At 35.4% G+C, this 26,668-nt stretch overlaps 1 protein-coding gene and 1 long non-coding RNA gene across 6 annotated transcripts in view; one reads left to right on the top strand and one right to left on the bottom strand.

Annotated features, from left to right (window-relative positions):
* Positions 1-26,668, top strand: part of WDR72 (WD repeat domain 72) — a 236,037-nt gene that overhangs the window by 191,029 nt on the left and 18,340 nt on the right.
* LOC129050114 (uncharacterized) overlaps positions 14,760-26,668 on the bottom strand; it is a 74,846-nt gene continuing 62,937 nt past the window's right edge. Inside the window, exon 3 of the long non-coding RNA XR_008513594.1 lies at positions 14,760-14,931. This is a non-coding gene — a long non-coding RNA (uncharacterized LOC129050114). The remainder of the gene's footprint in view (positions 14,932-26,668) is intronic.

The raw sequence follows: 26,668 nt of genomic DNA, 5'->3' as shown, positions 1-26,668 counted from the left end.
CACTTAAGCTTGCTTACTATTACATCAAGTAATCAGTGTGATAGGCAAGCCTGTGCTCTTTATGTCATCCAACCAACATTCTGCAAGAACGGTATTTCAGATTAAAAAAAAATCTTAAAAATTGTGTTCCATCTGACATTCCTATTACTAGATTAATCATTTAGCAAACAGCTTCACCTCAAACCTAGTTTGGGGGTATTAATAAACATTTTTAAATGGGCTTAATACCTGGGTGATGAAATAATATGTACAACAAACCCCCATGACACGTGTTTACCTATGTACCAAACCTTCACATGTACCCCCAATCCTAAAATAAAAGTTAAAAAATAAATAAATAAAAATATCTATTTTATAACAGGCAGATCTTGCTTTCCTTTATTTTAACAGCTCAAATGAAGTACATGTCATTGAAGTTATAAGTGAAAGATGAAATTAGTTTCTTTTAAATTTTACTCAGTCCAGGTAGAGAGACTTAAAATAATTTTATATTATATACCTAATTTCCAATTTAATAAATTAGTCTGCTTGTTAACTTTAAATCATAAAGTTCTAAGGATGTGTCTTTGCTGAAACTGATTCATATAAACACTATTCTCTCAATCACATCTTACCAATTTCCAACACAAATAATTAGGACTATTTTTCTAGCTACTATTTTGTTATGTGGAAAATTTCTTTCCGAAAGTGATGAAGAAAAACCAAGTGTATATTTTAAATTGTCAGCTTTGCACTAAGACCATAAATCACTGAGATAAAATTTTAAAAATTCCCTCGCTTTTATTGTTTCAGACACTGCAATTTATAACCTCAAGTAAAACATTTCATCGAATAATTAAATGTATCTTGGTATGATTTAAGTAACTTAGAGAACACAAGACATAGAAGACCTTAAAATTGTTCATCATCGCTCATTTATTTTCTAAACAATGTCATAATATAAGTTTATTTGACTTTTAGAATACCTGCATTGCCTGCCATCATATACCAAGTCTAATTATAACTTTGTGGAGAAAAGAATGCTGAAGTCCATTTGTCTCTTGGGAAGGGTTTGCAGTAGGGGATAGGAAATCACTTCTTACTTGAAGTTTTATTTTTATCCATTCTTATTAACATCATTTATCTATCATCATCCCTCTCTTCTTTCCTGTTTTTATTTATTCATAACTTTTCTATTTACATAAATGATTTGAGGAAATTTGTAATGAAGGCAGGTAACATCATAAGAGCCATCACAACTAATCTAGCCCACTGATTCTTAAAACTTGGTTTTGTCCCTGGACCAGCAGCATCAGCATCACCTGGGAATTCTTTGGAATTACAAATTTAGGGGTTGTATCTAAGACCTACTGAATCAGCAACTTATGTTTTAACAAACTCTCAGTTGCTTCTAATTTACACTAAACTTTGAGGTCCACTTTTCATTCTAGAGTCCAAACCAAAGCCAGGAATTAAGAAATAATTGGGGTGGGGGGCAATTAAGAGTAAACTAGGCCACAGGTTGGAAAAAAGCTGCAAGAATTGAATATGCAAAGTAGTAACAAGGATTTAAGAATGTAAACTCTGTAGTCAAAAATAACTGGTTTTAAGTTCTGGATGTTCTGCTACTAAAGAACTATCTCACCTTAATTTTTTCAACCCCTCCTGGTCTCAGTTTGCTTGTATGTAAAATAGGAAGACGGACATTGCTTTGAGCATTAAATGAGAAAACTTATTTAAAAAGAGCTTAGTGCAATGACTAGCATGAGATAAAAATGTATTAATGTTATCTTGTTTCTTGTTCTTAATATAACTCAATTAATAATAAATTACCTAAAAAGATTCATGTTAACTACTTGAGCTTTCTAGTGGCTACCATAAAAAGATAAACAAAGCAGATTACAAAGCTTTGATTACAGTGGTGGTCCCCATCTCTGGATGCACACTTGAATTACCTGGTGAGCTTTTAAAAAATATCAGTGGTTGAGCCCTACTGTCAAAAATTCTGATTTAATTGGTCTATAGTAGGGTGCTGGCATCTGTATTTTCTAAGAGGTCCTCAGGTAAACCTAAAATGCAGACAGAGTTTAGAAGTACTGCATTAAAGCAGGGCTTTTGAAACTTGAGTGGGCATATGAATCACCCAGGGAACTTGTTAAAATGCTAGTTCTTACTCTTTTGGGGTGAGGTCTGAGAATCTCTAAGAATTCCCCAGGTAACAGGTACTTTGGATAACAAGGTATTGAGGTTTGGGAAATATGTGAGTTTCTAGGGAGAAATTAATCATTTTCCTCCATTATTTGTATGAGGAAATAGAACCAGAATGCAGCAAAGTATGCACTTATTTTATGTAGAGGAATACCCTCTTTGCTGATAGCTGTAAGCAAAGTAAAACTATGTTAAATTTTGATTTTTTAATTACTTTGGCTGATATATTTATATTTGGGATATGAATTTGGGTTCTGGACAGAATAAAAGCTTTCAATATGTTTGCTTTTTTCCTCAGGAAGTTTAAAAATAGAGCAAAATTTCTAATTTTTTTGGAGAGAGAGGAGAACTAATATTAGGTCTTAGTCGTGCATTTAAGTTTTAGAAATAGCTGTATCCTTACCAGAATTAATTTCAAATGAAGTCCTTTTGGTTGAATGTGCTACACCAGTTGTCTCATTTATTAAAGATAAAAATTCCAGGTGTTCTGAACAATGCAGTTTATGATACTCAAAATCAAATAATACAACTCTAAGATGCCAATAAAAGAGTAGAACTGAAGATTTCTGATGTTCTAATCTCAAACAAAGGACTGTGGTAATAATATCTTTAGGGAGAGTGAAGTCTGGGAATTAGATAAGAAGAGAGAGTGTGGAAGAATATAATGTTTTTAAAATGATTCTAGAGCAAGTCTCTTTCTTTTTTCTCCTCATTCATTCTCTCCCTGTGATTTTTTTGGGGGTCCAGGGCTGGGAGGACACAAATGAATATAATGAGAAGAATGCAGTGTGGTTATTTTAAGGTTAATAATTTTAGTTGACAAGAATCAAGCTAAAGACAAGGGTCATACCATTGTATTATTTGCTGTTAAACTCCTTAGCCAAATAAATTCCAGTCACTGAAACTACTCAAAGCAACTAAAAAACTTAAACTAGACTTCCAAAGTTATTTATGTCTTATCTAAAGGCCATTCTCTATTTTAGAGCACAAAATAAAAATATGTACTGCATCTTAATTCTTGAAAAAAAAATAACCTGGTGTATCGGGGTCATGGCAGTGAACATCCTGGTTTGTGATGCTTTGGAGTTAAACTGCACAGGAAGGAAGGGGTGGGTCGCCATGGGATCTCTAGGATAATACTTATTCTCATCCTTTACATCTCTACAGTTAAAAGAGTTGCTCGTAAGGACAAGTAAAGAATCTGAGCTTCTAACCAGTGTGGTATTCTGTCCTTTATAGTGAACTTGTTTTGTTTTGTTGTTGTTGTTTTTTAATGTGAAGATGTCAAACCCCTACGTTAAGCACAGTGGCCCTCCAGTCAAGTCAACCGTGTGCATCAGAAAGTAGCAGAATATGAAGTAAGGCACAGCCTCAATCTGGGCCATAATAAAGTAGCTGTTCATCTGTGGTCAGAGAGCACCATGAAAGACCTTGAGTTCCTTCACTTTATTTTGCAGAAAGCCATCGGACAGCTTTGCATCATCTAGCTATATCAATCAAGGACCTCAACCGCTGCTCACTGCTGAAAGCTTTCCTGTTTGGCTCTGTTTTTTCACAGACAGGTCAATAACTTGTCTGTAGAGTTGTGATAAATGTGCCATGTGCTTCTAAACTGTCTCTTTAACACTGGACTGCATTTCAACTTGTAATGCTTGTGACTAATTGCATGTATCAAAGGCTTTTTATTTATTTCTAATGATTATCCAATAGGCTTATCATTTATATTTCTCACTCCTCTTCATAAAGTGGCTTTATTTTAAGTTGCACACTGCAGACTGTCAGCTAACCTCTAATATAGCAGCTCTTGCTCAATAAATAAGCTGTCGAATTAAGAGAACATAATTGGCAAACCCCAGTACATAACCAGAGCAAGTGCAAACTCCTAATGATTTTTCTTTCTCTTTTTGTGATCACCACACATAAGCCATAGTTTTAAACACCAACTTTATGGCCACCTACTGTGGCTGTCGGAACGGAAATTTCTTATTGGTTTTGTCCTCCTGTGTAAGAACGGTAGTCAGGATCACAAAACCTTCTTGTTTGGGCACAATTACTAGTTTCTGCTAAGGAGGCCCTGAATAGAGCTATTATGGTAAATGAATAACTTCTCACTTTGAAAAAAGGTGGTTCTTTCAGATCAGGTTGGAGGTCAATGACAGGGCAAGGAAAGGAAGCTCATATTGCAGCTGTCTGCAAATGAGCTTTTCCTACAGATACTGTAAGGAAAAATAAGAGTCTGTTGGGGAGGCTGATCTTCACCTAATCTTTACAAAACATTTTTAGAAAACCTGTATGTTTTTTCTTAAACTTTCATTGTACTTTAAAAAAAATCCACGTCTATCACCATTATAGTTTGTGTGAATTGCGAATGAGGACTCTTTCTTCTTTCTAGTCCATGGCTAAAAGAAACCAAGGCTACTATGGCAGTAGCAAAATCCATGTTTTCCAATCCTAAAATTAAAAAAAAAAAAAACATGCCAATACTCAGGGAGAAAAGTACATTAGCAAGTTATAAGTAAGTAACCATTTAACGTTGGTGTTGCTTTTGGGCTATATTTCTGTGAACTAAAAGTTTGAGTTTGAATCATACATTGATAAACTGAAGAGATGCTTCAAGGTATGCCTGAGATTCTAACTCTCCAAGAATGTGGATTTTAATAAAAATCATGTACATTTTAAGTATGCACCTGGAATAAGCTAAGGAATAGAATGTCCCATTTTTAAAGGTTAAAAAGTTAAGTTTCATTAAGAGACTTTCATTCTGAAGTCATTTCTTGCCTCACTAAAAATCCCGTCAAACAAATGAAATCAAAAGGCAGGTGCCATTTACTGCTGTGCATCAGAATAGGCCAGCCTCAGTCATGGGCTCCACTGGAAGAAAAAAGTTACACATAAAATCAAGAAATCATCTACATGAGGTTTTGGAATACATTACAGGGTTCTTTCTTATACAGCAACCTAGTGAGTGGACTTTAACTTTTTGAATTTATAAATTAAGAAATCAATTCAGCATCCCATTAAACATACTTTAATGGGATGTTGAATTGCTAAATCATCATTTTGCGACATAATCAAATAATCTTTGCTTCTCCTTCACTCCACCCCTAAGCCATTTCCATAAAGATGAAAGATGGGGGATAGTATCCATGGAGTAATATTTAATGAAGTTTCAATTGTCTGATGTGATACGTAGCATTAACTTTAGAGCACATTTTTCAGAATTCGTTTTTGTTTGTAAACATCAGGGCTACTTTCTTATGCCATAGTTGTAAATATGTTTGGCTTGAATGGTTGGAGTCTTCTGGATCAAGGCCAAGAATCTGCCAGGTGATAGGACGAGGCAATCCGGAATCAAAGATGTCATGGATAATGTTTTCAATGTTGACAACTAAGGATAATTATTAAGGACAATTGCCATTAAGACTGGATAAAATGTTAAAATTAATATTGGAGTCTATAAATTCCTACTGTAGAATGAGCAATAGATTCTAGGACACATTTATAGTAGAAGTGGAGCTGTGTCAGTCAGTGTCTGTGGAAAGATAGTGACCTGGGCCTTTCCTCTGAGTCCTCCACTCAGGGAATCCACTGCTCCAGATTCCACCAGGGCCCCTGTTTCAGCATCAATGAAGGAAGAGATCACTTCTACCCACTATTCACTACAATAACCATACCAATGTACACTTCTACGGACATTCCAAATACATTGGATGGAAACTAACATTTGAATCTCACCTCCTCAATCTGTGTCATCCTGGCTAGCCACTTTGAGCTTTAGTTTTTTTCTAAAACCTAGTAATAATAATATAAGAAATTAATATATGTAAAACATTTTTTGAACTGTAATATTATAGAAACCTTAGATGCTATTAAATCATTCTAAGGCTAATGAGCGCCTTGGAGATTATCTAGGAACACCTCCTTCATTTAACTGAGCCTCAGGATGGTCGTTGGTCACTTTTCCAGGCTCACGGGCTGATCTCTCTTGACCTCAGCCAGATTTCATTACACAAGAACTCAAAAGGTGCCATGTGAGCTGTTGTTTCTCCATTCCTACCTTCTGGCATACATTGCTCATAAATCAAGGCATTGTTTCTTGCGAGATCCAGATACAACATTAGAAATCTTCTGAACATCACCTTCCAAGCAATCACTCTATAATCTTTTTGAATATGGCGTCTGAGATGAAATTCTTAGCCATTGTAATGTCTGAGAGACCCTTAAGCTCACACAAAATAAGTCAACATTTGGTGCTCCTCACTTTGGATTTTCATATTATCATACTAAAGGCTGCAGTCAGTTTTTTTCTCCAAGATAATCTGAAAGTTCAGGGAAATTTAATAAATGCTGAACACAACACAGCTCCCTTCACTTAGAAAACAGGCAAGAACTTCCTAACCTTAGAAAGCTAAGTATAATGACACTGTAATTGTTCATTTTGCTCTGACTGCTATGGCACTGCTGGTTGGCTTCTAAGCTTTTTGGATAGCCTGATATACTCAGAACTAATAAAGCAAATTACCTTTAAAGTGAAGTTTCTTATTCTGGCCAAGTCAACCTTGGCAGTACTATTGTTTAATTGTTGAAGTCAAATTTCTTTCAGTAAATTCTTGTATTCATCTTTTCTTTTTTATCTGTTCGGAGTGAAACTCCTTTCTATCATTGCTCTAATAACCTGAGTTAATTATTCAAGTTATTGTATGTGTATGTGTACTACATGTATATATATGTATTATACATGTAACATGGATTATATAACATTAGTGAGTGTGTAACCTTTCCACATGTACTCAGCATGCGCTATACTCATAATTTACATTTCTGTAAAGACCAGGTTTATGCAAGGTTTTGAACCATGTTGTAGAATGCCTATAATAGCAGTCTGTATTTTTTTCTTAGGTGACTTGATGAGCATGCTATTGTGGATTGAATCCATTCAAGATATTGCATTTTGAATCATCAAAAAGGATTCTCCATGATTTCCCAATGCAATTATATTTATTCTTTGAACTTTTATCAGTTTGGGCAGTTTGCTAGGCTGGGTTCACCAGATAATTGCCAGCTCAGTGCCAAGTCAGCCTTCTTCACATGGATGATTTGGGTGATATGGGTGACAGTTGATAAGTCAGTTCCATCCATCCATGTACAGGAACACTGCTGAATGTCACCCTGCTGATTTCCAGACCCTACTATAGGCAATCTGCTAGAAACACTTATGTAAATTCTTTGAAGTAATAGATTAGGGAAAAAGTGACTTATTTGCAACAGAATGAAAATTAAAATGAAGAAAGGAACACAGATCTTTAGTTCTAACAATACTCTAACTTAACGATTTGTTCTTATGCTGGTACGTTTAAATGGTTTTCATCATTATAATTTATATCCTGTAACTCAGTTACTCAATTTCATTATTTAACTGTTGGTAAAATATTTTCTCCAAGGATGGACATTGTATTGCCTCATTTATATATTTACCTCTTTATTATGCCTTAAACTTTTACACTGGCAATTAAAATAGAGCATTATTATTTGTTTTCTCCATAGATAAATGGTGGAATACATTCTCATCCAAACATTTATTTTCAAAGAAAATGTGTTTAAAGATTTTACTGTATATTTTGATTTTGAAACAGTGTAATATAGCTACGTATTATAGAATAATAACGTAGAAACACAGATTCAAGCCTCAGTTCATTTTGCTATTTGTTAAACAATTACTTCATTCCTTTTGTCTTTGTTTATTTTGTAAAATAAAATTAATAGCCCTTTCTTCTGAAGGAGTGCTATAAGACTTTTTAGGTAATGGATGTGAAACCCTTTGTCTTTGCAAGGTAATACTACAGTAAAGGGCTGAGAAATATGTATATTTTTTAAACGGCAAACCATTGACCCAGTAAAATAATCAAATAAGTGGTCTGAATGTAAAACAAATAAATCAAACTTCATTTTAATTTAATTGAATTATGGGTGATAGGGTGAAATAGTAGGAGAGTCGAGTGAAATATAAAACATTAGCTGGTTTGCTATATTAACAAAACTACAAAAAATACCACAAACAAAAAATATATTTATTACAACATGAAGGAAGAGAGATAAAAGTGGGAAAGAGGCAAATGAGCCAGAAGGAGAAAACTGATATAAAAGTTGAGTATTCCTTATCCAAAATGCTTACCTGCACATGTTCTCTCTTTCTTTATCTCTTTCCCCCTACTTTTCCCAGTTTCCCCCAGATCTATTTCTTTCTTCTTTGTCTGCATCTTTGCCTCCTAGTGTTTCTTTCCTTTGTGTCTGCCTCTGCTCTGAAGTCTTTCGTGGGTCCGCCCTGCCTCTATCCTCCATGAAGTGCACGTGCACTTCCTGAGTTGGTGCACAGTTTCCTTACCCTTTCGGCACTTACACTTCCTGCCTTTTTTTATCTTAAATGGCTTCACATAGTAGAAAGTGGAGAAAAACTCAGAACCTGGTAATAAAAGATGTCTAAGTACAAGCCCTGCTTTTCTTTGCTTCTCCATCTCAGATGAATCATTAAATCGCTCCATATCAGTTTCCTTGACTCCAAAATGAAGATACCAATAGCCCCTCTATACTTAGTGGTGTGATGGAGCCAGCTAGCACCAGCTCCTGACAGCCAATTGTATGAATCTGTCCTCAGCTTTGTACGTAGTGACATCATTTTGGTAGCTTGAAATTAGTTATGGTGGGAGTATTTGTACCATAAAAATTGACAAATAGTACAAATTGGGGTTTTTGTTTGTTTGCTTTTATTAAACATTTACCAACACAAAACTACATATATTCTACATGAGTTTGTAGTGAGGTTATATAAAAATAAATTTGAAGTGTGTAAACGGGACAAAGAAGTGCTCCACAAAACACATATATAAGGTGTCATTTTTCCTCACTCCCTGTAAACTCACTTCCTTTCTTCTCCTGTATCACAGTTCAGCTGATGTATATCTATGTAGCATAGTATTCCATGTTACTAATTAGAATGGGACCTCACCCATAAATCTAGGTCAAGTGCCTTTACTTTGGAAAAGTTGTGACTTTCTGGAAAAGTTCAATATGCACAAAGCAAAATGTTTGCAACACAACACAATGCTGCTTACTAGGGCTCTGCACACCAAAAGTCTTCTATATGAATTTATTCAGTTACAGCAAATTGAACAGGCTTGAAACCAACTGAAAAACAACCAGCTTTGGCTCCCATTTTGTCTTTCTGTTTTGGGAAGATAATGGGAAATTGTGATAAATATATGGTGAGGGTTTCTCTAAATCCTTCATTGTTAAGGTTTTTTTTTTTTCCAATTTATGGTAAATAACAAAAAATTGGTTCAAAACAATTTTTAATCATCTGTATGATATTACTACAAGTAGAGATAATGTTATTTTACCAAATGGCTCTTCTGCAATTCAGAAATTGGCAAGAGTTTAACATGAAGAGTGAAGAAGACTATCATAGTCAGTTGAAAGCTAAAAGGGGACCTAGCAAGAGAAATATAATTAGCTAAACTGGAATTTGGCCAGGCTCCTGAAATCTTTTATTGAAAAGAATACCAAGTAAACACAAATTAAAGGCACTATACATGTTATTAAGCAAAAGTGTCAAAATTAGACATATTATAGGATATTTATCAAAAAAATGTAAACATTTACCAAGTTTACTTTGTAACAGCTGATATTTTCCAAAAGCAATAATGAAAATTTTAAGGATTAAAATTGTAGGGATGGATAGTTTAGTTTAAAGCCATATTTCTGTTTTCATTTTAGTTGTAAATTTTTAAGGTTTCAAATTACATCACTATGTTACTCAAATAAAGTTAAACATTTAAACTAATTACTATATCACAAATATCCATATAGCTTAGTACCTTCTACATCTACATCCGTTATCTAAATACAAGGACTATTTGCACCAAAATGAAGGGAAAGAGGCACATTTTTAAAGATAATTAGGTTCATTCCCATTTTTAGAAAATTCTCATAAAATCACCTTGCTGTTAATATAAGTGAAATGCATATAGCATTTCCTTTCTTCTTTGTCAGTGCTAAAATAATAAAGGAAATCAGAGGTGGAAGAAATACCTTGACCAATGTTTAGGTTTCTACTCAATTCAACAACTAAATAGAAACATTGGGAACCCAGGAAAGAGTCTCCTTAAAAGCCACAATAGAAATATTTCTATAAATATCACTTTACATGACACAACAGCTTCAGAAATCTGTTCTCTCCTGTACTACATAACACAAAAACACTGCAGCACCCACAACCTGGGTTGAGGCAGCTCATTAGCTGAGCTGTCTTGGTGTGTGTGTCTGCATCTGTGAAAGAGGAAACACTCACCCTGCCAGATTTGGGTCATCAGGTCAACAGGTCTCATTTATTATTCAAAATTGCTGTCTGACCTTTTATCTGCTAGGTCAAAGGACGCTGTATTCTAGCTGGTTGAATTTTTTAATGATGAAGCCGCTATCTTGCCAGATAATAAAATTACATCTCTCTTCTACCGAGCATTATGATTTTCTCCTCCCCTGTCTAAAAATGTAGTATTCTGAATCATTGCTGTGGGAAGGACCCTAAAGAAAGCCATTATTTTTAATTTTTATCTTTTTTTTCCATAAGATTTCTAGAGATTTAAATGATATTGACCGTTGACAGTGACTGAAGTTATTTTTCTTGGCTATGATTTGAACCTTTCAACCCACCTTTGGGATTCCACCGCTTCCTATAGAGCTCCTGGGCTGCACAGAAACTAATACTTTCCATGCCGATGGCCCCTGAGTGTGGGTAGTCACAGGTTTCCCAAGCCAAAGGGGATGAGATCAAATGGCATTCGATGTTGACTGGTTGATATTTGCTTCTGGATGAGAAATAAGTAACAGACAAACGTGTAACTATCTTCCAAGTCAGAGGATGTTTGGGAGCAGTCTTCTATTCTTCTATATGATACAGGTTTTTCATTATCCAAGAAAGAATTTTTTAAGCCACTTCATTATTTTCTATGTGTCTATTTTCGATCTCGTAAAACATAATGAAAGAAGAACAGTTAAAATCCACTCCAATAGAGAATGCATTTGAAAATATTCAGACATCTAGCCCTTTACTATAAAATTAGCTATAAACATTTAACAAGCAATATTAAAGAAAATTGAGACTGCTTCAATAGCAGATTGGGTAGCTGTGCAAATGGACATTGTTCCTAAAGAATGATTTTATCCCGTGTAAAAGAAAAAGTCAAAGGTCACACTGGTCCTGCCCTTGAAGCAGACATATGAGATGTGACCATGTGCTTTGTGACACTGCATATATTGAATAATTTTGACAAGCTAGTAAACAAATAGTGGAGAATATGTAGCATTCATGAGCCTAGTGAGGCATTAATACACTAAACAGTTAAAGTTACAACTCTGAACTTGGATATATAGCTTTGTCACCACTATGAGATTAACTGATACTGACTCTGTGTCTTTGAGTATTTATACATACTAGTACACACATACACACACACACACACACACAATAGGTATAGAATAATTCACTTGAGGATAATCTAAAAATGTCAGTGTCAGATGACACTTGCAAGGTATTCCAAACAGCGAATTTTCTGTCTTTTCCCTGAATATGCTCAGCAGCAGATGGCTGAATGGTCACTTCAATTCCTCCCTTTCTCACTCTGATCTCAAAAGACTATTATACTAACTAGAGACCAACTGCCAGACAGGATCAGAAGTTTCCTGCCTAGCATATTGTGTGTGCATGTGCGTATGTTTGTGTGTGTGTGTGTGTGTGTGTGTGTGTGTGTGTGTGTCTGTGTATTCTAAGTCGTCTTCCATATCTGAATTGGTATCCTACATCTAATTTTACCACCTCTTTCATGGATACCTTTTATTGGGTTTAGCAGAATCTTCTTCAAGGGAGTTTTCCACCTCTGGCTCCCTGCTTTCTTTATCTAGACCATCTTATGTCTGACTCTTAAAGTAATTGTTTTATATAGTGATTCTGTGATTTATACATGGGACTGACTTTTGTATTTAATTTTTACATAGCGTAAGAATTGTATGTTTGCATAAGGAAGCAAATTCATGGTGATAAATGTCTCCAGGTTATTTATGGACAGTTAATAAATCTACGGAAGGGAGATATGACTTTCTCCCTTTACGCATCTCCTGGTTCTGGGTGCAATTGCCAAGGGTGTTTTGCCCAGAGAAGGTGCTGGAAAGAGAAAGGCTGAGAGTGGGTTTGATCAAATTTCCTTTCCAAGACATTTTTCTTACTGACGATCTTTACATATGTAAATGTAAACATGCCAATTCTGCATGAATTATTTCAACATCTTCTCATTGCATTTAGGATACAATACAAAATGCTTAACAAGTGCTCTTAGGCTTGTGGTTCGACCTCTCTCCTCTCCAGCTTCATTTTTGCCAGTCACCTCCCCGTATTCTGACCTCCAGTCTCACTGGCCATCCTGCATTCCCCAGACCAGGCCAAGCTCCTTCTTGCCTCAGAACTTTCACATATCTTTTCAAGTGACACCCATTTAACCTGTAATCTTTCCCATTGCCTACTTTTCACCTAATTTCTGCCCATTTTTCAGTTCTTACTTTAAAGGTCATTTCCTTAAATAGACCCTCCTTGACCTCCAAGCCTCATTAGGTTCACTCTATGTTTATTCTCATGTCAAAGTGTGAATTTCTTTCATATTACTCATTTTCTTTTTTAATTAATAATCATTTATATCTTTTGTGTTTATGTACAGATTGTGTGTCTCCTAGTCATATTCTAAGCTTTATAAGAGATGGAGAGCCTGTGTCTTTTGTTTGCCACTTCTCTAATATCTGTATTCCAGGACCTTTCACATAGTAGGTGCTCAACAAATATTCCTTGAATTAATGATGCTGTCATTCTCTTGGCTGCTTCATTTATACCACTGTTAAAGTGAAGGCCTATTTATCTGAGCAAGTCTCTAATGTTATACAGCAAGTCTCTAACCATTTCCCTAATCATTCCTTGTGGAGGAAGCCAAAACACACATCTTTTTCTCTGCTGGAGCAGAGTGGTGATTGAATGAGGCTTTAAAGGGGTAGGCAGAGCAAGTTTTTTGTTTAATGCATAAAAAATAAAAGGATGGAGAGATGTTTATGTTATAATCTTATGCTCAGAGATTCTGATAAGTTCCCAATTCATATCATGACTATCACTGTGATATAAAAACTGAAGCTCAGCTGGTGGTTTGATGCACCTAACCAGAAATGGTCAAGACAAGAGGTCTGCAAACCATAAGCTGAATTCAGCCTGCTATCTGTTTTTGGTAAATAAAGTTTTATTGGAACACAACCACACCCATCCATTCATGTATTGTTTTTGGTTATTTTCATGCTTCAGCTGCAGACTTGAATAGTTTTGATAGAGACTATATGGCCCACAAGTATAAAATATTTACTATCTGAACCTTTAAGAAAACATTTGCCAATCCCTGGTCAAGACTGATGAGAGTGGGAAGCAAACATAAGACATAGACTGTGTCTTACCAAGCTTGTTTCCTCAACACTTATCACAGTGCTTTCCACCAATCAGTGTTCAATAAACAATGGTTGGCTTCAATTAAACAGGTTTTTCTTGCTTAATTGAACTTTCGTTTTCTGGAGCTTATATTATGAAAGGGGACACCAAAAGTTCACTCAGGAAAGTATCTGCATGAATGAAAGGGAAAGCAAATAACCACAGATGGGCAAAATAACTCTGGGAAACCCTGGGACCTAGATCTGGGACCTTCGGTTTAGGCACTTGAATTTGGATATGTATTATAGAGTTGGGCACAAAAATAAGGCCAAAGTCTGGGCAACAGATCACCTTTGATCTATTGTAAAACCAAAGCCTAAGTTAGCCTAAGAGTAAGACTTCATTTTTATATTAATTTAACTATAAAACCAAAACCAAAGCCTATGTGACCTTAGGTATAACGCTTCATCTTTATATTGGTGTAATTAACCATTGAAATGTTCCTACTAAAAGTGATCTCCCTTTGTCAGTCTATGTTACTCATCTTTTTAAAAAAATCCTAAAATCAGCTTGTTTTTGAAGCAGGTCCTTTTTTACAGCCTTAGCTTTTATTATGTGTGTGAAAAGGGCGTGTTACTTCAACTACCTTGAGTTTAAATTTTCTGATCGATAAATGGGAAAACACGCATCTATTCGGCAGGGTCGTTTTGAGGATTAAAAGATGCAAAATGTGTAAAGTATATATATGTCAACATCCAAACCTGAAAATTAAATAGACAGTTTTTGAACAGAGTCTATCAGCTACACTCTAGTTCTCTCAAGAAACAAAATGGTCCAGTGTCCCCTAGCTGCTTGTTCCAAACGCACTGTGTATCAGCCCAGCTTGACATTCATCACATGCGACTGTAATTACTTGTTCAATGTTTCTTGCCTGTCAGACCATAAGATCTGTTAGGGCACAAACCATGTCTATCTTTTATTGTTGTTTCCTCTCCCCAGCACCTTGGACAGTACGTGACGTACTAGGTCCCTCAAATATGCCTATGACTGAAAGAATAACATGCTAAAAGAAATAAAAATCCCTAAGAATAAATAAACATCATCCATACTTAACTGTTTGAAATAGTTCCTACCTAGATGTTTGTGTTCTTTATACCTGGGGCATGGTTATTGGTTCTCTTTCTTCTGTAAATTTCTCCAAATTCTTTCTAGAGCTTCTTGCCTGTCATTCCCAGTCTTCTCTGTGTTGATATAAAGAAAATGAACAAAAAATGGAAACACTGTTTGCATTGCTGTCTATGCTAATCTCTCTCTGTTGACTCTGAATTCTAAACATGTCTCCTGTAACTGCTGTGACTTACAAGCCCCTTCTAGCAAATAGCTCTTCCATTTTAAGGGGTCAGAACTAGTTTTTAAACAAATCTTACAAACACTCATAAACTACTAAATAGTATATATGTTTTATAATCATGCTATAGTTCCCCTCCTCAACCCCCACCAAAAAAAAAAGCACAGTTCATGACATGGTCAGAAAATCATTAGCATTCACTACAGATAGTTCCCTCAGCTTTTACTTTTTAACCTCACCCCAATTCCCATTGCCTTTATAAATTAGTAAATGGAGCTTATCAAAGATTAATGCCTTGCTTTCTCCTTTTGGCAACTAACTCTCTCTTCTCAAAATCACTCTCTTTGAAGTCAGCCGAAATTCTGTACATGGTCTGGATGCACAACAGGAATACCAATCCCAGTGCGTGGCAGAAACTAACCCTGCTGCGTCTGAGAGCCCGAGCCCTCCCATCAGGCCTGCCCTCTTTATTCTGTAGGAGCATGGTGGCACTGGCTATTTCTCTTCTACTTAAGAAGTCTTACCTATAAAAGATAACTTACCACGGGTGCATTTAGAAGGAAAACAGGTATATGGTTCAGTGCTACCACACACTACTTTATTGAAAGAAAAGATGATTTAGGTAGAAGATGATCAGAGCATAGCTCTAAATTACTATAGGGAGTAAGCAGAGTTGGTGACCACTTGATGATAGATTTTATACTGGTTATTTTTCACCAGATAAGGTGGCCTCACATTCAGCATAGACTTACATGGCAGACAAATCCAAGTGGTCAAGTACAAAGAAGTCATTCAAGTGGTCAATTACAAAGACGTCATCAGCCTTTGGAGATCAGCAACATTTCTTTCTTTTCTTTTCTTTTCTTTTTTTGCTGTCCAGCATCTACTACTGCCATGAGAGCACCCTAGTTTTCTTTTGTGCATTCCTGCAGAAACAATGTATTAATTTGTCCTCTTCCTTCAGATGCCCTAAGCATGCTTGAAGCGCCTACCACCAGATCAATTCCTCTATCATTACCACAGTATGGCCACGGGATGGGCAGGTTTCTTTAGCTCAACCAATTAATCTCTTCTGAGGTCCTGAACTTAAAGCTGAATGAAGCAAAGGCAGAACAAGTGGATGAAATCCTTTTATTCCAGGTGTGGCAACCAAAAAAGGCTGGTGTAGTTCTTCCTACAAATAAATTTTAGAAGTTCCCTGTTCCTGTTACCCTGTGGTGAGCATCCTTTGTGTAAATATTTAGTTCTTACAACCACTGAGACCTGATGAATACAAAGATTATTGATCACTGCTCTAAACCCAGCACCTCCTACATGCGCTGTCACCCAGTAGCACTCATTGTTTATAGAATGAATGATATTATAATAGTAACAGGCCAGGAGCGGTGGCTCACACCTGTAACTCTAGCACTTTGGGAGGCCAAGGCAGGTGGATCACCAGAGGTCGGGAGTTCGAGACCAGCCTGACCAACATGGAGAAGCCCCATCTCTACCAAAAATACAAAGTTAGCCAGGCGTGGTGGCACATGCCTGTAATCCCGGTGACTCGGGAGGCTGAGGCAGGAGAATCGCTTAAACCCAGGAGGTGGTGTTTCCATTTGGCTTAATTGCATTGGTAAATACATTCAACTCAATGTTAAATAGTTATTGGAAACAGTGGGCATCCTTGTTGTTTTCCTTATTTTGATGGGAAATCACTGATGTTTCTGAATTAAGTAGCTTGTTGGCTTTGGAGCCAAGGCTTATGTATTTTGTCATATCAAAGAAATATCCAGCAATCCTATTTTATTAAGTATTTTCACATAAGTGGACATTTAATTTTGTCTAATGGCTTTTCTTTCCCTATTTCTACTATAATTGTCTACTTAATCTTTCTATCACTACCAAGTTTCCCAGAGAATTACTTGTTTAATCTATATTTTCAAATTAATTTGTATAGACTGAGCATTATGATCTCTTAAGAGTTCTTAAATTTCCTATTGATAGTCATTTTCCTTCCCCTTTCATTTTTGATTTTGTGTATTTGTGAATTTTCCCTTTGCTTCTTGATTAGATTTGTTAGTGGTTTGTTGGTTTTATTGATTATTTTGTTAAAAGTATCTTTTGCATTTCTTTCTTTGTTCTTCTTTTTACTGTTTTCTAACTCATTTTCTTTCCTCTTGTTTTTTTTTTTTTCCTTTCTTTCTTTGGTTTGCTGTATTGTTATGTCTTCATTATTACAATTTTTTTAAGTTCTGCAATTTTGTATTGAATTTCCCTTTTGAGCTGAATTATTTAGTAATGTGTTTTGAAATTTCCAGGTGGAACGATCTAATTTCTAGCCTTATCGCGTTGTGATCAGAGAAGTTGTCTATGCTAGTTCCATTCCTGGAATGTTGGAGGGGTCACTCCGGAAATTAAGATGTGGCCAGTTTTGGTAAATGTTTCATGTGCACTTAAATACAAGGTGTGCTGTCTACTATTGGCGTTAGAGTTTGATTATTACATCTACTTTATTGACTTAGTTCTGTGGGTTTTCTATATTCTTGTCAATATTTTGTCTCCATTATGTGTCTTATATTCAGAGATATGTGCTAACATTATCTATCGTTAGTTTCCATTCTCTTTAGTCTCTGCTTTATTAAAGTAGCTGTGTTATTACTTACACATATATTAGTCATGGAAATACCTCCATTGTGAATCACAATCTTTAGTATTATGAAATACTCTTCTCTGTGTCTTTATTTATTGCTCTTTGGTTTGCATTCCACCATGTTCAATAATATTGTGACCACTGCTTTTTAAAAATTTATTTATATCCTGTCTATCCTTTTATCTTGAATCTTGCTTAACTCTTTGTTTTTGATGTATCTTTTTAAAAACAACATAGTGTTAGATTTTACTTTGTTACTCAATCTTAATCTCTTTTATTCTAATAGGTGAATTAAGTCCATTAACATTTATTGACAAAGTTGGTAAGTTTGTACATAGACACAAATATCTGAAACTATATATGTTCTTTTACTATGTCATCTATTTCATTTTATTTTCCTCAAAATCTCTCTTTCTCTCTTTCTGTATGTAGGTATTGAGGGAATATTTGGTAGTTTTTTTTTTTCTTAATGTTTACCTTTATGCTAAAACCTTTATATATTACCTTTCTTCTCATTGCCAGTTAGCCCTCAACTATTAGCAATAATGAAATAATTTGCTATTAACATTTTACTTTCTCTCTTCCAGCATCTAATTTGAGATGATACTCTTTTACTCTCAGGTAATACATATACTACTAAGTATATGTATTACTATGTAATTACTCAGCTTATCCTGCTTTTTATGCACTCTCCATATCCCTCTGATCAACTGCATTTTTCATACTTGTTCTATGAATTGTCAGAGAATGCAGTCATACTTCTATAACCATCATTTGATTTTAGTTCTACAGGTACATGTATATTTAGTGCTTACCCCCTATTCTGATGCTGATGGCTTTTCAATTATTCTAGTTATCTAAAGCTCATTTTTAGTAGGTCACCCAGGAAAGGCATATTTAAACAATATTTCTTAAGTTATTGCATGCTTATATTAGCTTGCAGCCTTTCTAGTTAAAAGTCAGTTTTGCTGGATAGAAAATCTTAGTTCAATTTTTTCTTTCTCTTAAATTTTTAAGTACGTTACTTTATTTTCTGGGGCAAAGTGTTGTCATCAGAATTTTTTGACAATTTTATTTTTTTCCCTTATGAGTAACTTGACCCACTTATTTTTCTATCACTATTTTGAAATTTGCTCAAATATAGAATATTGCTATTATCTATAAGTTCAAATTAATGAGTTTCATGGAGTATGTGTTGTAAAGACCAAAAGCAAGGCACTACTTATATCTAAATGTACTTACTGAGACCAATCATGAAGTCTCTGATCCAGTTATTTCAGCTGCTTTTATAGAAGGATCAGAACCATGCAGTGGTCTGATTCGCTCTGTGATCTGCTGTGTGTCTAGGGGTGGGTGAGCCGGGGCAGGTAGCAGTATAAATATTGGGTCAAACAAGATAAAAACACAGCAAAAACTTTTTTTTTTCCTTTTTTTTTTATTATACTTTAAGTTCTAGGGTACATGTGCACAACATGCAGGTTTGTTACATATGTATACATGTGCCATGTTGGTGTGCTGCACCCATTAACTCATCATTTAGCATTAGGTATATCTCCTAATGCTATCCCTTGCCCCTCCCCCAAAATAAGTCTATTTTTTCACCTTTAAAATTAACTAAAATGGATATAATAATGCATTCCGAATCACCTAATGTTAACCTGGTGTTCAAGAAAAAGAGAGTTTTTGATGTTATTTTATATGAGGTTTTATGGTGCTTTCTACCCTAGAAATGAAAAAGAAGAATGTTAATAACAAGTAAACCACTATTTCTGTGTGTTAGATGTATATGCCATCAAATGACCTCCTCCACTAATGTGTTTGCCATTGACGGAGCCGAGCTTCATTAGACTTTCAGTTTCAATACTAGCATTTCTTAAATCTTAATGTGTGAATGGAAACCAGGAAAAAAGCAGCAATCAAGAACCATGCACAAGTGATGGTGCAAGACCTGCTCTTACTTTCAAATATAAAAGATTATAGTTGCTCATTTAAAATGTTATGATCTAATCATATCCATAAGCTGAAATTTGATTGAGCACAGCAATAATTTAAATTTTCAAACCCAAATCAGTACTCTAAAAGGGTAATATATATATAAAGTGTATTACCATATCCTCATTTCCATTCCACTTAATTTTTATTTAATTTATCCACAAAAAATAAAAAAAGCTATTTAGAATAACTTTCCAATGAGGTTCTATGTTATCTGGTCAGCATTGTCAGAAATCACTTTTACTTCCTTCCGTATTCAGCACTCTTGATAAGAAAAAAGAGAATTACAGATGACTTTGGACAGGTTTTTATTTAGTTAATAGATAAAAATGGACATGCCTCTTTAAACTGGTAAAATAAAAGGGGCCACTAACAATACCTTGTAGATTTCTACAGTCTTCAATGAAGATCAAGATAATAAAGCTATTTAAAATATTTCTTATATTACTAGGTCAGAGAAATTTTAGATATTACTACGTTGCTAGTAAAATAAAATGTCTTGACCTTAAATCTGGACATCTTATTTACATTTATGCATATTTCTAGACAAAGACAGATATAAAAATAGTAATAATACTGAATTTACTTAGACCGTCTACATTTGAGCCATTAGGCTGAGCACTTTACATGTTTTAACTCATATAATTGTAACAACAGTTTCTTGCACCCGGTAGGCACCATCACTACTGCTATTTTATAAATGAAGAAACGGAGACAGAAAGGTAAGGTAACATGACCAAGGTCACCCAGTTTGTAGATGAGCCAGGATTGTATTTGAACTGGGCATTTTAATAGCATTTAGATACATTTCCATAACAATAAACTACTTGCCTTTCATTTGTGAAAGCTGTACTTTTCAGAAGAGCCCCTAAAACTCAATAATAATCTTGAACCATGTTTGTTGAAGGAAACACTTATAAGAAACCAGCCAATTAAAAAAGGAAAGCAATATATGTAATTCTCTGAACGTCTAATAATTATATAATGTCATTCAATTAAACCATCACTCTTAGAAGCAGAATCCTTGTATTACCAAATACAATCCTTGCCAAATATCCAGACACAATCATGGGCTTTAAGGATTACAAGTCACATAATAAAGGATAATGACCTAAAATTAAGCACACCAATATACAAAGCTGGGACTGTCATGCTCAGTATAAGTCAGCAATCTATTAGATTTAATGTGAGATTAAGGAGCTGTGTAACCCGCAATTATGCTGTTTTTCATTAAGAAAAAACGTGATGATGGTGCTCAGTACAATTCTTCCTTCTATTTACCTCTGTTTAATTGGATTGGGGACTGCTTAAACATCTTTGAGCTGGAGCTTATAAGAAGATGATCCCAGCTGTTTTTCAAAGCTTAAGGCAGCAGACAGACAACACGATCATGTCAAGGCTCATGCAAAAGCCTTAATCCTACTTTTTACCGTCAAGCAGCTACTGCAGCCCAGTGTTTAACCTTATAAGTACTAAATGTGCTTTGTCACTGCTTTGGTAGATTTGTCAGTGAATTGTCATTGTTTAAAACTTTTAGCTTCAATGCCATTAAAAGATCTCAATTCTCTCCACCTTTGGAGGCTGACCATGTTGCTGTGCAATGGTTCACCACACTTCTAAAATGTCAACTGGAGAACAGTGACTTGTTTGTTCCTACATTCATCCACCCGTTTACTCATTAGATAAATATCCAGCTTTTTTGTATCTTTCCCCAAGCTCTCTTGTAGTTGTAGGAGAGTAACCAGAAAGGCACCCTTCCTTTCTTTGGAGGTTGACCAATGAGCCCCATGATCATAGCCTTTCAGGCAGCTCTTTGGGACTGATTGTTGAAAGTAAAAAAAATAAGTTGAGGTTTTCTTCCACTTTTTCTAACTACATCTTGCCAATCCAACCATTCAACAACTTAACCTTAGAACTACCAGCTTTTGTTTTACTGAGAATAATATCAAAGTATTTAAGAAGTAAAGGTAAATGATCAAATTAGCTTTCTCTACAGCTGCACACACTGCTTGGATGGTGACATACTTTCTTTTCTCTTTTCCTTTGGAGGGTGACTGGTAAAGGAAAAAGGGGGTGGCTCTCTGATTTGTTCCAGTGATGGTGAGCAGCTAGCAGAAAAGCAGACACACTTAATGCTCAGCTGCTCTGACCAGTCAAGCAAGCCACCAAGTCCCAGCTGTGCCTCTTGATGTTTTCTGATTGCACCTACTCCTCAATCTGTGAACTGTTTTCTGGACTCAGATTCATCAAGCACTGTTGCTTTAAACACGCATGCAGGCAGGCATCCTAGGATATGCCATTATAAGCTGCTGCCAGGGGATCTTCTAGGAGATAAATGGAATCTGTGTGAAGTAAATTAGTGTGAACCAGTCAATCTGAGTGTCAGCCTTGAGCCACTTCCATGGATAACTAGCTGGCTGACTGGAGGCCAGGATTTTGTGCCATAGGTGGGTTGGAAGCTCTGAGATTCTGCTGCACAGAATGAGATGATTTTGGGGGCTGTTTAGTCTTGGAATAAGGCCAATTTGATCTATGTTTCAGATTTGTCAATGAAATGGAATTCTAAAGCATGTTTGTTTACCTCCTTACTCTAGCTATACCAAATGCCTCTAAATTGGACAACTTTTTTACTGTGGGAAATAGGAGAGAAATGCCCTGGAAATAACTGGTTCCTCCCAGGTTCAGCTGCCATTTGCAGGCTCCAACAGTGCTGTACTAGGTTTGACCCTCCTATCTAAGACCTTCAGGGTTTTAAGACTAAATAATGGCCATAATCTGGCAACAAATTTTAAGCCAAATCTCTCTCCCTATTTGTTTTTGCAAATAAATCTCTGTGATCTTAAACTCATGAAGAGAAGTTCTCTGCAAAGGTTGATGATCATGGTTCCCGGTAGATACCCAGCATGGGAAATAGAATTTTGGTCATTAGAAGGGGGAAGGGAGAATCTCTTCCATGGCAATACAATGAGGAAATATTTTAAAATAACTTAATGGTGCCCTGGAAAGGATTTAGAGACAAAAATGTATATAAGCCAATGGAGCCTTAAGAATTATTGTTTAATAGGATTAAATTCTATGTGTAAATGGTTCTATTATGTAAAAATCATGTTTCCATAATTCAGTATTCTTTTAGAGATCATAGCCTATTCTTACATTAAGATCACAAGAATTATTTTTATCTAGTTAAATTATGACAAATCCTCTTTATTTCTTCTTTCCTTTATTATATTAATAAAAATTTTTTATCACCTCCCTCTCTGTGGAATGAAATATCAGTGAGATGGTTGATCATAGAATAAAAATGTATAAAATAGAACTAGTATAATCTAGGCCTTATATTTGGTGAAATTTTTTAAAGTGTTTCCTCCCATAGCCCCAGGGAAGTATTTTACCTTTCATAAGAAGAAACAGAAATCTATCGTGGAATAGGAACTTGGGCAAAACAACAATTATTTAAATATTTGACAAAATTAATTTATTTTCTACTTCTGGTCACCCTGCATAGACTCATGTATCCATAATACAGCTTTTGAGTACTTTACGTGAGAGTACCACTATTGTGGGGTCCATGGAGACACATTTTATATATGATACATTTCAGTATATAGAGTGTGTCTGTGGATGTTAGGTAGCATGAATCATAGCAAAGATCAAACCAAATGCTTTAAAAATTGAGTGACCCTTTCCTTGAACTAATGAAACAAAAATGGGATGTCCTGTAAGAACAAAATTTGTTTTATGCTTGTACATTGAGTTCAAAGAAATAAAATCCCTAGGGTAAATTTAAGTTTATGATTTATGAGGATAAGGAAAAGGGAGTGGAAATCAGTGAATTTCCCCTTCTGTTGTAGGGAGAAGGTGTAATCTTTTGCAACGCATGACTCATATTATTTTATAAAGTTATTTGAAGGTTAGGAAAGTGAGTGTTGGGAAAATGATGCTTTGGCCTAGAGATATTGCATAATATGATCCACCCAATGCTACATAAACATTCAGTGCAAATAAAGTAGACTTCTTCAGTCATCACTACCTGGAAGTAAGCTGTCCCATGAGCATTAGACTCATCATGTTAGTGGAGCAAACATATTATCTATAAATTTCCAGGTGTCTGAGATAAGCTAAAGATGACAGAAACTGACACACTGGGTCAGGCCTCTGATTTTTCTAGCTCAGTCTTCTGATTTCAGCACCAGAGGTTCCATTGTAGAGAGGCAAAGTTATCCTAATAACATCAGCCTCAAAATCTCAAAATGTGTCTAAAATGTCTTGCTTCCCTATTACTGTACCCCAGTGGGGTAGTCAGAAATGAGACCCAAAGAATGGGATTACAAGTATAACACAGGCCAAATAAAGTGCTAAGGAATACAGGAAAGAGGAGAAAAAATAATATTAACTGACAGATTGATGAAGATTTCACAGAAAGGTGAAATTTCAGCTAAGTCTTCAATAAAAAGTATTTGAGATAGCAGAGATTTGAAGATTGATGTTAGAGGGGATATCTCAAACTGGGCATCTGTGCAGAGGCACAAATGCAGCAAATAAATGGCATATCCAGGGGACAGTGAGCAGTCTCATCTAACTGTAGTGATGATATCAGAGGCTGAGATTGGAAGGATAAAGAGAGGGGTAGCATCTAGTGAGAAATCGCTAAATGCAAGTTGAGATTATATTGCAAAAGGCCGTGAAATCCATGGCTCCAGAATCTTTCATTGCTGAGTGAACAAAGGTCCTTGTGGGTTTTCTACTTAGGAAATACATGATCAGACCTTGGTTTTAGGGGTATGACTTGTCTTAATTTAAAGAATGGCTGGAGGGAAAGATACCTATTATTGGGTAATTAAAATAGACGAGAGATTCTGGTAATGTCAAATAGAAGGAGAGTATAATCATCTTAATGGGTTGAAGGAATCAGAAGTGAGAAAATGACAGTCATAGGTATATATAACTTTTTAGCAATTTTACAAATATACTTTCTTCAGATTTACTTTCAGACTAGCGTCTTTATCTTCTTAATCTCTTCTTGAGATATTCTTATGTAAATAAACTCTCCTCCCCATTACTTCCTCCCAGACCTTTGGATGGCCTCTTAAATTCCATTGTCTTCTGCATGGGCAACAGTAACTGGAGACACACACAGTGTTCCAAGTGTGGAGTCCTCATGGGCTTACTTGGTTTTCTTGTGATTGGTTGATTGTGTTGTTCATCCCCTTCCGAAAGCACCAGCCTTCTGTTAGCCATTTGCCTACATTTTTACATTGACACAATGTCCTTGAGTCATAACAAATGATAGCTCAGTGCTATGTTCTTATTACGTATACTTAGGGTTATTTTAAATTTTTTATTTGTAATTACTATGAATATATACTACTTAAACATGTTTTTGGGTTACATGTGATATTTTGACATAAATGTACACGTATAATGATGAAATCAGGGTAATTGGGTTTCCATCACTTCAACCACTTATTATTTCTTTGTGTTAGGAACATTCCAATTCCACTCTTTTTGTTATTTTGAAATGTACAATAAGTTATTGTTAACTATAGTCTACCAAACACTAGATCTTATTCCTTCTTTCTTACTGTATTTTTGTACTCGTTAACCATCCCTTCTTATCGCCTGATTCCCACTAACCTTCTTTTAGTTACCATCATTCTACTCTCTATCTCTATGAGTTCAATATTTTCTTAGCTCTCATATATTAGTGAGAACATGCAATATTTTTTTTTCTGTACCTGACTTATTTCACTTAACATAATGTCCCTCCAGTTCCATTCATATGGTTGCAAATGACAGAAGTTCATTCTTTTTATGACTGAATAATATTCCATTTTGTATAGTACCAGATTTTCTTTATCTATTCATCCACTGATGAACAGTTGGGTTGATTCCACATCTTGACTTTCATGAATAGTGCTACAATAAACATGGGAGTACAGATATCCCTTTGACTTACTGATTTCCTTTGTTTTGGACATGTCCCCCACAGTGGAACTGCTGGATTATATGGTAGTTCTATTTTTGGTTTTTGAGAAACCTCCATACTGTTCTCCATGGTAGCTGTACTAATTTACATTCCCACCAACAGTGTATGAGGGTTCTCCTCTCTCCACATCCTTGACAGCATTCATTATTGCCTGTCTTTTGTCTAAAAGCCGTTTTGACTAGAGTGAGATGATGTCTCATTGTAGTTTAATTTGCATTTCTCTAACGATTAGTGTATTACATATACTTTGGGTTATGTTTCCTCTAAATGTTTCCCAAACTTAACTCTACTCAAATGTGTATGCAACATTTATTCTCATTCATTCTGCCTTACGATTGTTTTCTATAACTAATCTAATTATTCTAACATTTCACAACTCAGGAACCCTTAGTGTCCTGGAGATTTACCATGCATTTTTCCAAACAATGTGTAAAACTCTATTAAGAGAGAGATTTTTACACTAATCTAGGAAACTGTCTTATCTAGAAATATCTATTCATCTCTTACCCTTTGTTTCCTATTTCTTAGCTCTCCAATATGATAACATCTCTTCTGTATGGAACCTAGCTTTCTGGAAGTATCATTAGATTATATTTACTAGTTTCCCTTTATCCACATGCATGTTTGCTCTTTAAAACTTGGCTTTCTTTAGGTGTGTTTCTCCTGTCCTTTATTTATAGATGTCAGTAGCTTATGTAATATCAAATGAAACTCTACTACTTATCAAGATCACTTCCATATTTTCAGCAACCATCTCTTGGAGATATTAGTCCAAATACTCAGTGTTATGCAGTGAGACAGCTTGAGGATTTGAGAAGGCATCTTTCTGTTATTTATCTCTCAATAAAACTAATACTTTTAAATGAGTGGCTACATTGAGATGTGTGACAGTAAGAACCAGCTGATGCCAACAGACCACCTATGCTTTCTATGTCTTGTGTAAATGCATATGGAGGGTGTGGGGGTGTGAGAAAGTGATACTCACTACTGATTACATTATCATATAGTGGTAAAATACTT

This window comes from Pongo abelii, chromosome 16 (genome assembly GCF_028885655.2).
Source record: "Pongo abelii isolate AG06213 chromosome 16, NHGRI_mPonAbe1-v2.0_pri, whole genome shotgun sequence".
Classification (NCBI taxonomy): domain Eukaryota; kingdom Metazoa; phylum Chordata; class Mammalia; order Primates; family Hominidae; genus Pongo; species Pongo abelii.
This window is presented reverse-complemented; position numbering and strand designations above follow the sequence as displayed.